Raw genomic sequence first — 13,061 nt, 5'->3', positions numbered from 1 at the left:
CAGGATCCCATTTTCATTTCAGAAAATTCACTTTGTGGCAGCGTGGGGTACCGACTGGAAGAGGGTGAACTGAGAGCAGAAAGGGTCATTTATGAGGCTGCTGCAGTAACCCTGATGAGAGAGAGCGGTGGCAAACCACAGGAGGTGTGGCATGCAAGTCCCCTCAAGGCTGAAAGAGCAGCACAGTGCATGGAATTCCTCACTATTGTGAAAAGAAAATGTTGGGGGTGGGGAGGGAGCAGGGCAAAAGAAATCAAAACCTCCCGGGTGCATCACATTTCAGCGTTTTCACTCCCACCATTTAACGCAGGAGGTAGGTACCATCACCATGTCTCTGAGGGAAAGGCTGAGAGACTCCGGGTGGCTGAGGGCCTTGCCCAAGGTCATACTGACAGCACAAAGTGGCACAGAGCTCAGGCCTATATCAGAAGTACTGTTCAAACTGTTTATGAGACATTGCAGGAACACAAAACTAAAAAACTCTGAGGAGATAAGATAGGAGAAAATCTAGACGACCTTGCACATAGCAGTGGTTTTTCAGATGCAACACCAAAGGTAAAAGCCATGAAATAAATAATAAACTAAACTTTACAATTCAAAACTTCTGCCTGGAGAAAGATATTATCAAGACAATGAGAAAATAGGCCACGGACTGGGAGAGAATATTTGCACAAGACATAGATGATAAAGGACTGTTATCTAAAATATACAAAGAACTTTTAAAACTCAATAATAAGAAAACAATCTCACTTAAAAAAATGAGCCAAAGACCTGAACAGACACCTCACCAAAGATGATATACAGATGGCAAATAAACATATGAAAAGATGCTACACGTCATATATCATCAAGGAAATGCAAATGGAAACAAAAATGAGATATCATTATACATCTATTAAAATGCCCAAAATCCAGAACACTGATAACACTGAATGCTGGCAAAAATGTGGAGCAGCAGGAACTCCATCTAATCCATTGCTGATGGGAATACAAAATGGGGATACAGCCACTTTAGAAGACAGTTTGGTGGTTTCTTACAAAACTAAACTTACTCTTGCCATATGACCCAGAAAACTTGCTCCTTCATATTTACTCAAAAGATTTGAAAACATGTCCACACAAAAACCTACATGCAGATGTTTACAACAGCTTCATTCATACTTCCCAAAACTTGGAAGCAACCAGCGGGCCCTTCAGTAGGTTAATGGATAAGTAAACTGTGGCACATCCATACAATGAAACAGTATTCAGCACTAAAAAGAAATGAGCTATCAACTCATGAAAAGACATGAGGGAACCTTAAATGTATATTATTAAGTGAAAAAGCCAATCTGAAAAAGCTAGATACTGGATGATTCCAACTCTGACATTGTGGAAAAAGCAAACCTATGGAGATAATAAAGATATTAGTGGTTGCCAGAGGTTGAGGGTGGAGGGAGGGATGAAAGAGCAGGGAGGGTGTTTATCTAAAAAAATTTAAGTCTTAATAACAACATGGCAGGTCACAAATGATTTTAAAATATCAAAATGAATATGCATTGTCTAATATAAAACACTACAGGTTAGAAGAGTCATTATAATTGAATGGTAGCAAAACTGGCCTAAAGAAAGTATTTGAATACTATGTGACAGTAAGAAAACTCTGATCTAGAATGGTAGCAATTACAGGTCTGAGGGAAAGAAATAATTATTAAGAATCAGTCCAACGCATCTAAAGAGTAAGGGTGTCTAGAAACACATTAAGTCAGATTTTAATGAGAACATGATGTGGACTGGTAGAGAACATGGCTTTGTAGGTGCACATTCCTAGGAGGAAAGAACAGCAGGCACCTGGACAGAGAAGCCAGGAAGTGGGAGTCACCTGTAGGGTGTGATCTGCAAGTGCCCTTATAGTTTGAAAGCAATTGGAAAATATTGACAGGAGCAATGGCGAGCCAGAGAGCAGAGAAATGATGCTGGCTCTCAGAGTCTACATCAAGGCCACTACAGGTTCATAAACAGGAAGTTAAAATGCTAAGAAGAATTTTTAAAACTATTTTTAATGTAAAAAAACTAATTCTAGCAAGTGTATATGGCCAACTCCTACTCTAAGAAACATTCCGAGACCATCTCCAACCTCTAGGGTGCTTCCTGAAAAGCTAGCCACAACTCCAATAGTAGCACCAAGCATTCGAGATTGCACTGCTTTACACATCTCCTAAACCACGGGCTTGTCAAGGACAGACCCACACGTTATTCATTTCGAAATTTCCAGAGCTTAGTGCTGTGCCTGGCATAAGGTAAATGCTCAATAAATGTTCATTGGTTACAAAAAAAAGGAAAAGGAAGAAATGAAATTAAAGAAGGAACAAACAAATGATTTACTCTCCTTCCCTTTATAATTTCAAAGCGGTTGCTGTGATAAAAGAGAAAGCACTGGGCTGAGAGTGCGAAGACCTGGGTTTGAAGCCCAGCTTTGCTACACACATGAGCTCTTTGAACTTGGCCAAGCTGTTTAACTTCCTTTAGTACTGGTTTCTCCACCTGCAAATGGTGACAATAATGCTTATCTCACTTTTTCGGGGGAGGGGATGAAGTACGGTTAATAAAAATAAACCAGCCACACAAAATGTATAGTTAGCAAATAATTCCATATATATCTCTGGAATTACTGAATCAACAAAATCCAGACCTAAAACATATCAAACTACTCTACAGTTGTCATTCCTAATCCTTTTTAAGCCCTTCACTGGTGATCTATCCTTAAAAAACTTTGGAAGGGAGGAAACCTTCAAGGGACAAGGCCAATGGCATCAAAAATGTATACAATCGGAGAAAAAGAGAGAGAGAGGTAGCCACAAGCACAAAAATGGCTATGAATGGGGAGGAGAAAGGAATGAAGGAGAAAAGGGTGCTAGTCATCAACAAAGAAGCAGAAGGCTTGAAGTAGGAATGCATGCCTGGGAAGAGGCTGTGAATAAACTTCAATGGCAAAATTATTCTGATTTCAATCAAATCTGAATGGTAAAACTAGGGCAATAATTTTGGTGGCAATATTTTGAAAAGACTCCAAGAGTAAAAGTACAAAGAGCCCAAAGAGCCTTTGCAGCACAAAGTGATGACGTGAAGGAAGATGCACTTACCTATTAGAATTAAAATAAAAATGCTAGGTTTTATGGAAGAGCCTGAATATCCATTTAATCCTTTAGAAACCAAGTGCAATTAAATGAAAAAAAAAATCAAGTAACTAATAGAAAAAATTGAAACTATGAATGAGATTAATCAACTTTATGGGTTCTAGAGTTGTATCTAGTAATATAATAGATTAGTTGGTTCCAATCCTTGGGCATGTTATTTCATCTCTGTATGGCTCAGTTTCTCCATATGTAAAATGGGAATAATAAAGGCACCTACATTATAAGGTTATATGAGAAAGTTGTTATATACCAGCACCTACCACATAGAAAGTGTTCAATTAGTGTTAGCTATATTTTTATTTTATACTTATGAAGAGCAAGGATAGCCATAAAATGGAATATTACATTTCAAAGAAAATGATAAAGCTATACGAAATTTCATAGACGAATCTCCCAAGCACAATGTGGAATAAAAGCAGCAACCTGAAAATGATATATGTGCTTCTATTTATGAAAACTTCAACAATAAACATAACTAAATTATATTGTTTATAGATCCATACATGGATGATAAAACTGTAAAGTAATAAAATAATTAGCACAAAAGTCAGCATGGTGGTCTCACAGGGTGGGGGGAGAAGGAAGTTTGAATTATGAAAGAGTATGGGGTGGGAGTGGGTTCTTCAGTGCTGGAAATGTTCTGTTTTTTGACCTAGGTGGTGGCCACATGGTATTCATTTGATAATTATGCCTTAAATTATAAGTTTGTCTTATCCATTTGTCTATATGTATATTATAGTCCACAATAACATTTTTAAAGGAGTAAAGAGGTATAAATATTATGGCAGGGCAACCCTGAAATATAAATTCTGCAAAAATTTCTAGGAAAAAGAGAAGGCAGTGGGATTGGACAACCAGCTATTGAGTACCTGATCTTCACCAGGGACTACGCTAAACATTTATTATTTCATTTATATCGTTATTTCATGTAAGCCTCAAAACAAGTCTTTTAAGGTAGATATGATAATCCTATTATATGGATGAGGAATTGGAGGCTAAAACAAATTAAGGAACTTTTCCAGAGTCACATTTCTGAGCAGTCAGAAAGCTGGAATTAAAACCCAGGTTTGTGGTCTAAAATGAAGGTGTTGGTAAAAACTTAAAAAAAAAAAAATTTAAAAAAGAATGAAACAAAACCCAGGTTTGTTTTACACTGTAAAAATAATTGAGAACAGAGGAAAAGACAAAAAGGAGCACAGATTAATATCGAAAGCTGAGCTAGGTGGATTCCTCCTGTATCTGGTACTGCACCTTTGACAGTCATTGATCTGATGTGCTAAGAACTGAGGCTCAAAAGGGAACAGGATCTACTCTGTTGTCAGAGGTCCACTTAGCAGAAAAGTGTGGAAAAAACTAACACACATTTTATTTGTCTCATATTACTTGGGATAAACTCATAAACAATATGCTATTATAACGAAAGAAAATCAGGCCCATCTCAACACTCAACCTATCTTACCTTTTATTCTAACCAAGGCAAAAAGGAAAGCACCATGAATATTGATGTATTTCCACTGAATATGGAATTTTTGTAAATATGCAGGCAACTCTAAACAAAAAACTGTCAGTATAAAATAATAATTATAATGTGTAATGTGGTAGGTTTAAAAAAAGAATAGAACTACAATACTAAATAATAATAGTATACAAACCAGGAACTGGGTGCTCAAAGTCAAAATATTGTTCAGGGCAAAGGTTAACATATTAAAGTTAGTTAAAATATAGTGAATAAATACAGGATTTGTTAAGGAAGATTTAAGTAAAAGCACAAGGGCAATTTAAAACAACAGAAAGACTAAATTTCCAAACCAGTTTGTTGTGTTCAAGGAAGGTAGGGGTAGGGTAGTGGGGAAGAGCGGGAGAAGGGATTAAACAAAAATATTCAAATTAGAAAAAGGAAATAAATAAGACAAAAGGCACAGAAAAAAAACAAGACAGAGAAAACACAAAGTAAAATGGTAGGAATAAGTTCAAATATATTAGTAATATCAATACATGTAAATGGTATAAATTTGCTACCTAAAAGATTGAGAAATGGATTTCTAAAAAAACAAAAACTAAATGCTGTTTATAAGAGAAACATCTAAAACACAAGGACATAGAATGCTGAAAATAAAAGATATAAAAGGATACAGCAACCAATACTAACTAAAATAAAACTGTGGTAGGTATTTTATTTTTAAATGAAAAAGACTTTAAGACAAAAAGCATTATTAAGGATAAAGGGGGTCAGTAATAATGATAAAAGGTTTAAGATTCAATTCTCTAGGAAGATATAAAAAATGTTAAATCTATATGCCAAAATAAAATAACCTCAAATATAAGAAGCAAAAATTACTAGAGCTACAGGAAGAAAATGACAAATCCACCATCAGAGGGGGAGATCATAACACACTGAACAACTGATAAGTTTGGCAAGCAAAAGTTTAGTAAAACCACTGAAAATTTGAAGGGGACAATGAATGTCAATTTAATGGACAAATACTGAACCCTGCATCTGACAATCACAGAATACACATTCTTCTTAAGCCCATGATCAACTATTACAAAGAGACCGCACATTCAGCCAATAAAGCAAATCTCAACAATTAAAAAATAAATCTCATTATAGGCCATGTTTTCTGATCTATGATCATAGATCTAATCTACGATGACAGAAAGGGCGGAGGGGTGTCTACTAGTACTCATGCACTTTTGCGTGCTTGTGTGTGTATGTGTGTATAAATCGCCAATTTTTAAAAAGGAAGTTTTTTTAATGTTGCACTACTGGCCAAATATAAATAGCAGATTTATATCAAGCAAAATACAACCAAAAATGCTTAAATTAAAGGAATAAAACTCCAAGTCTAGTTCCTTTAACCAGAGCCACTTTATGAAAGTCACATGAATAACTCATGATAACATTTGCTGTTCAGGCACTATCTACTTACTGTCTCTACAAGCCTGCTTTGCAAAGTGTGGTCTGGCAGACAGCAGCAACCCCATCACCTGGAAGTCTATCAGAAATGCAGAATCCAGGCCCACCCCAGAGCCACTGAATCAGGATCTTCATTTTAAGAAGCCAAGTGATTCACAGTCTCTTTAAAGTGAAAAGCATTGATCTGCAGCATAACTCTAAGGTCTACAAGCAAAGCGCTCAAGGGCTTAGGAATCAACCAAAGACTTTTTAAGGACCTGTATGATCTGCCTTGCGCTAGAAACTGGGAGAATTAGAGTGTGGTCGGGAAGGGAGAAAGCACGGGACATAAATTAGTTTAGAATATGGACAGACAGAGGCTGGGGAAAGGATGGGAAGAGCTGTGTGATTCAGAGAGCTATTTCTGAGAAAGACCTGCCCTGAGGGCAGATAGGCCTTAAAAAATGAAAGAAACATATTTGTTAATTGAAGTTTAACCCGCATACAATAAAACATCCAAATCCTAAGTGTACAATTCAATGAAAATTGTCACAAAATGAACCCATCACACAACTACCATGAGGAGAAGTCCCTCTCCAAGTAAATTCAGGGAAGAGGACATTACTTAAAAGAATTACCTGAGAAAGCATAAGAACAGGAAAGGCTGAGCAGGTCTCACATCACCAGGTAAACCTGGCAACCACAACAGGGCTGCACTCTGAGGGGCGGCAGCCCAGACTGCTGGAAATACAAGAATGATGGGATCCTGCCCTTTCCTTTTTATTGAGATAGGAGCACCTGGAAGGTTAAGTCATTTGCTCCCAGTCACATTGCTGGAAAGTGGGAGAACCAGAACTCAGACATCCTGACATGAGTCTAGCCTGGTATGTAAGCAGCATTTTACTGAAGCAATTGTTTTAAGTTACTCATCTTTATGTCATTCACTTCACTCTTCACTTGGGAAGTTTTATTAATTCTTACAACTGCTTGGTTGTCGTTTATCAACTATAAAGCTCCAAAGTCCTGATGTATGTGTTATTGGACATAAATTAGACATAGTGAGGTTGACAGACTTAAGATTCAGACTCCCCTGACTGAGAGACACACGACCCTGAGGCTGAGGAAAAGTCCTCCCCTGGAATCCGCAGTCCACAGAGCCCAGGCCCACAAGAAAGTAAGGAGGAATTTTTAAAAAGAAAAGGTTTTCATTAAACCTTTAAAATCATATGACAAGCCTGTTTATATACACAGATAGATAAAACTCAAGAATTTGCCAAACAAATGATACATAACTACTGATTTGGGGGAAAAAATTAACATATGATTCCTTTAATAACTACCTACACTGGCACACCAGAAATACCATTTACTTTACAAAATACATATTCATTGTGTAGAGTGAGCCACAACTGCTTACACCATCTGATTTTTTAAAACCACTTCAAATTGTTTATAAAAGGTTCTGGAGAACCTTAACTACTAAGAAAAAAAATACTGTGGTGCACTTGTGTGTGTGTGCGTGTGTGTACACGTGTCTGCATGTGTGTGTTCCTCAGAAATATCAGTGTGTTGATTGATTCCCATGTTTGCTGTATATTTTATAGGCTTACAGAGAAGTTCATACTCAAGACCTACCCTTTTCCCCTAACTGGGTAATCTGTATCTCTTCACCTATCCTCCCTGGGGGCTAGACTTTCTTCTTTTTATTATGATTGAAATTCATCCATTCAAAAAAAAAAAATACAGTAGACACAGGCCAGCCCCAGGTAGAAACTGGCACCTTGGGAGGTCTCTCTAAGGTACTGACAATCTATCAGCCATCGTGGACAAAGTGTGTTTCCACTCAACAGAGCTTGTCCTATAAAAACAGCTCTCTTTATTGCTATGATAAGGATAATAAACACATACATCATAGTACCATATACTATATTGCTATAGGGCTTGCCAGGTTTTCATAAAGTTTTTGCATTTGCTTTTTCATGTGCTCTTTGCCGCTGCGCTAGAAGACAGGCAGGGCGGGTGCTAGTTGCAGTAGTACTAGCACTAGTAGCATCCTCCTCTGCATCCTGCACCAAACCTGAGTGAGACCCAAACTCCCAGAGGGCAAGGTCATCCCTACCCATCTTGTGTCCTCAGTGCCTGGCCTGCCTGATGCATAGAAGGCATTATGTTTGCCAAAGCCTCCGGTAAGCTTTCAAATACTTGAATCATTCTTAAAACCATTCCTGCATTTTAAATACTGTGCCTGATACTTATTATCTCAGCTTCCCTTTGATTCCACTCTAGCAGCAGGCACTGTGACAAAAGCCTTTCATGAACCCTAATTAGAGAAAAGCCTTTCCTTTCCTACTTACACCTACTTGAGTCAGTGTTGAGAATCTTATATTCTATTTTCATTATCTTCAGACGGTAAAGATCCATGCCTTATCATTCCAATGTAAGATTCATTAAACAGGCACTTTTTGCTTTTAATTCCACAACCTGTTACGGTGCCTGACACACAGTGCTCACAAAAACCTGTTGCATTGTTTATTCTAGAAGCTTCCTTGGGAGCTATGGACTGTTTATCTAGAACTACTTTCTAATAGAAAACTCCACATCACTATTTGTTTGTGTTCCCCCCAAAATTCATATGTTAAAGTCTTAAACCCCACTGTGCTGGTATTTGGGGGAAGGGCCTTTGGGAGGTAACTGGGTTTAGATTAGTTCATGAGGATGGGACTCCATTATGGGACTGGTGCCCTTATGAGAGGAAGACAGACTCACTCTGTCCATGAGCACACACCAAGAAAAGCCAGGTGAGCATCCAGCAAGAAGGCAGCTGTCTACAAGCCAGGAAGTAGTCCCTCACCTACTGATCTGCCAGCACCTTGATCCTGGACTTCCCAGCTGCTAGAACTGTGAGAAATAAATGTCTCACATTTACTTAAGCCACCAGCCTATGGTATTATGTTATATAGCAGCCTGGAGCAGACTGACACTATTACAAAGAACATTGTGTTTTAAAGGAAAGAATTGAAATGCTTCTTCACAAGATCAAAATTAAATTGGAATTTAATTTTACCCCAGGAAAAAAACTTATAAAATGTGAAGGGCTGAAAGTCAAAGACTAATCTGTTCATGCTTTGCTGCAGCTTCTTAATCAAAACGATCCTGATCAATGTTGACCATGAGTGTCTGGATTGCATAACAACAAGCATGCCAGGTGGTGGGAGGGCAAAAACAAGAGAAGTCATCAAAGAGCTCTTTGGACTTCTTTGGTAGCTAAAGCGTGAATCCCAGTCGGTCAGCATGCATCTGATCTCACCATGTCGTGTGGATGCTTTTGGTCTTTTATTTGCTCCTCTTTTCGGAAGGGTAAAAGCTACTTTGCTTGTTATTTACAATAGGAAAATGGAGTTTTAAAAACCATGTACTGCCCCCTGCTTTATAACCCATTCAGTATCTCAGTCAGTCACACATCCAAGTACTGATCACCTCCTACGAGCCAGGTGCTATGCCAGGCACCAGAAACACAAAGATAAAAGATACGGTCCTTGCCCTCTGCAATTCTATAACCCACAGAGAGGGGCACTCATTACAGTACAAAATGAGAACCTATTAAGGAAAGGATTTACCCTAGGAGGTTCCAGGAGAGGCCACAAGTCAGGGGGAAGGACGAGGGGCGTTTCAGAGCATGCACCAAGGTCCAGAAACCTGAGAAAGCCTTAGATCACCTCCCTCCATAAAGGGTGGGATGCTGTGGCCACGGACAGCAAGAGAAAAGGGTGGGGAGGTTAAACATTGACCTGTAGGCAGAGGGGAGCCATTGAAGAGTTTTAAGCAGGGGAATAACAGGGTCAGATTTGCAATTAGGGTCAGAAGGGGAGAGGACTAGAGGCACGGGGACCAGCTGTGAGACCACTGCTGCAGCCAGAGGGAACAACGATGGTGGCCTGGACTATAAGAGCAGTGGGCAAGGAGAGGAGAAAACAGAGCTGAAGGATGTTAAGGAAGAAGAATCAACAGGACTTGGTGATTGAGAGTATACTGGCTAGGAGACGGAGCTGACAGTAACAGCTAATGCTTACTGAGTACTTACTAGGGACCACTTATACGCACTTACAAGTACTATTGCATTTTAAAAGGCGAAAGATTTATACAATCTAAAGAGAAACCAGAGTATGAGTACTATTGCATTTAAACCTCATAGTGACCCCACTTTACAGATAAGAAAACTGAGGCACAAGAGGTGAATTAATTTACCCAATGTCACTGTTAGTATGTGCTGGTAAAGAAGGACTCAACAATGACTCCCAGGATTCTGGCCTGGGTGACTGCAGAGTATGCTGGCCCCAGCCAACCTCGCAGCCACTCCCTCTCTCGGATGTCATGCTCCACCAACACTGTGCTGCTAGCAGCTGCCTTCAAACCCCCTGACATTGCTCCCCTTCATCTTTGCTCATGCTGTTGTCACGCCCTGGAATGCCCTCCTTCTCCCAGTCGGTCTTTTAACATCGTCTCCTCCAGGGAACTGTTCTGGCCTATCCCTTACCCCTCCCAGCCTATCCCCTACGACACTGCGTTATAATTCTCCATTTAGGAGTCTGTCTCCTCCAGCTGACTCTGCCCTCTGGAGGAGAAATAGTGAGATCTTATTCATTCCGGTAACCCTGGGTTCAGGCTAGAGCCTGGCACATAGTTTGAGTTGAGTAGTTGGAGACAGTCTATAGGAAATAGGCATGGGAGAGGAAAATGGGAATTGTTTTGGACACAATGAGTTTGAGATGCTAGAAGAGCATACAAGTAGAGAAGTCTAACAGAGAGCTGGGTATACTATACAAGCAAAGCACATGCAAGAAAGAAGTTCTGAGTTGGTGATTCCTATGTATGAGTCACCTGAATAAAGATGAAGTCACAGAAGGGGAAATGATGTCCTTAACTCTCATCTATTCTCCCCTCATTTGATTCCTACATTCCATGATTAGGCTTAGTCCCAACTATATAGCCCTTAAGTGAATTCCTTAACCTATCTGTGCCTCAATTTCTTCTAATAAATACGGGGCTAATTAGACTAATTTCTTGTTTTCTCAGCCTCCTGAGTAGCTGGGACTACAGGTGTGTACCACCATGCCCAGCTAATTTTTTTTTTTTTCTATTTTTAGTAGAGACGGGGTCTCGCTCTTGCTCAGGCTGGTCTCAAACTCCTGACCTCAAGCAATCCTCCCGCCTTGGCCTCCCAGAGTGTTAGTATTACAGGTGTGAGCTACCATGCCCAGCCTGGACCAATGTCTTAAAGGTGGTTGTGAGGATTAACTGAGCTAATTCACATAAAGTGTCATTATTATTCTTTGTGTCCAGGCATACTCCACATTTCTACTTACAACTCAGAAAACTTTGTTTCCCCGGTTATAGGCATCTTACTATGGAGTCACGGTCTAGTGTTTGGGAAGTGTCTAATCAACATCATCCAAATGGTTGAGAGTGAGATAAGAAGGTCATGAATAGAACACAGGCAAATGTCAACATAAACAGGAGTAGTAGTCTGCAAAAAAGCAGCAACTTAAAAGGAAGGAGGAAAATGAGGGGAGAAGAGTTATAATACCAGCTCTGACTGCATTTTCTTCCTGTCCTCTACTTGCTTTCTCTGCTCTAGCCACACTGACCTTCTAGCTAACCTTGAATGTGACAAGCTTATTCCTGCCTCAGGGCCTTTGCACTTACTGTTCACTTTTCCAGGAATTTTCTTGCCCATATGATGGAATGCTTCATTCCTTTCCTTCATTTAGGTCTCTGCTCAAGTATCTCCTCAGAGAGGACTTCCCAATCTGAAATAGCAATCACTGTGCTCTATCAGCTCTTTGAGCCCCTTATTATTTGAGGCTTAATAGCCTCCTAAAATCCAAAGCTGACAGCTCAATGCCAGGCCTGCAGGTCTAACCACAAGGCCCTTCCTAGTTCAGGTTGGGACATGGCTCCTGTGCCTTGCTTTGCATGGCCAAGAACAAATCAAGTCCCAGTCATTTCTCTCTAAAAGAGACTTGTCACCCACCCTTAGTCTCGTGCACCTAGTTATATAATGAGCTAAAAGTGGTTAAGAACCTAAACCATTTAAAGGACACGGAAAGAAATGTCAGTGGTGAGTATAGAGGGTTGAGGCTTTAAAAATATGGAATTTTAAAAATCACATCATTTATTGAACATTCATTAGAGGCCATTATAGTTATTGATTACCCTAATCTCGTTTAACATTTCTAGAATATATGAGTCTAGATAGCAGACTGAATGTAAAAATTCATGCTAAAATACAGAAAGATCAAGATCTAATAATGGGATCAAAAATGCGTATTGGAAGGGAAGCTAATGAGGTTTACTGGAGGCTGCTGCTAATGAAATGTATAAATAAGACAAATTTCTTGCTCTTAGGAATCTAAAACATATGGTCTATAGTATAACTGTTCATTCTCTTGGCAGCCCCTGTGATAAAGACAGGACTAAACCATTTATTAAATCAGTCAAATAAATATAAAAATTGAACCCTATAAATTCCAGGTAAACAATTTAGATCATCTCCCATCATGATATCTAAGCCCAAATCCAGCAGAATTGGAAGGGGACATTTTTTTAAAGAGTAGGATTGTCACAGAGATGATTTGTGGAGGGTCCCAGAGCTGGGCTAAGCTCTCATCAGATAATTATATGAACAGCATCCAAAGAATATACTGAATGTGCTCAAATTTGTTTTTCCTTTACTTGTTCACTAGGTTGAAAACCCCAATGAACTAACTTATTAATATTTTGTCATGTCTTGACATTGCTAAAGACCTAAGAATTAATGTGGACTTTGTGGCCAAGTATATTCACCATTTTAGGGATGGGAAGAAGAGGAGAATGTGTCAAAAATATATTAAAATAGCACAAATTCTAATTGATATCTTTATTTAAATCTGTTTTAGTTCCCTTATAGGTTCTAAAGAGAAACCTGTGACACTCTTAATTGCCAAAAAACT

Source organism: Eulemur rufifrons, chromosome 16, assembly GCF_041146395.1.
Source record: "Eulemur rufifrons isolate Redbay chromosome 16, OSU_ERuf_1, whole genome shotgun sequence".
Classification (NCBI taxonomy): domain Eukaryota; kingdom Metazoa; phylum Chordata; class Mammalia; order Primates; family Lemuridae; genus Eulemur; species Eulemur rufifrons.
Note: the sequence above shows the minus strand (reverse complement) of the source record.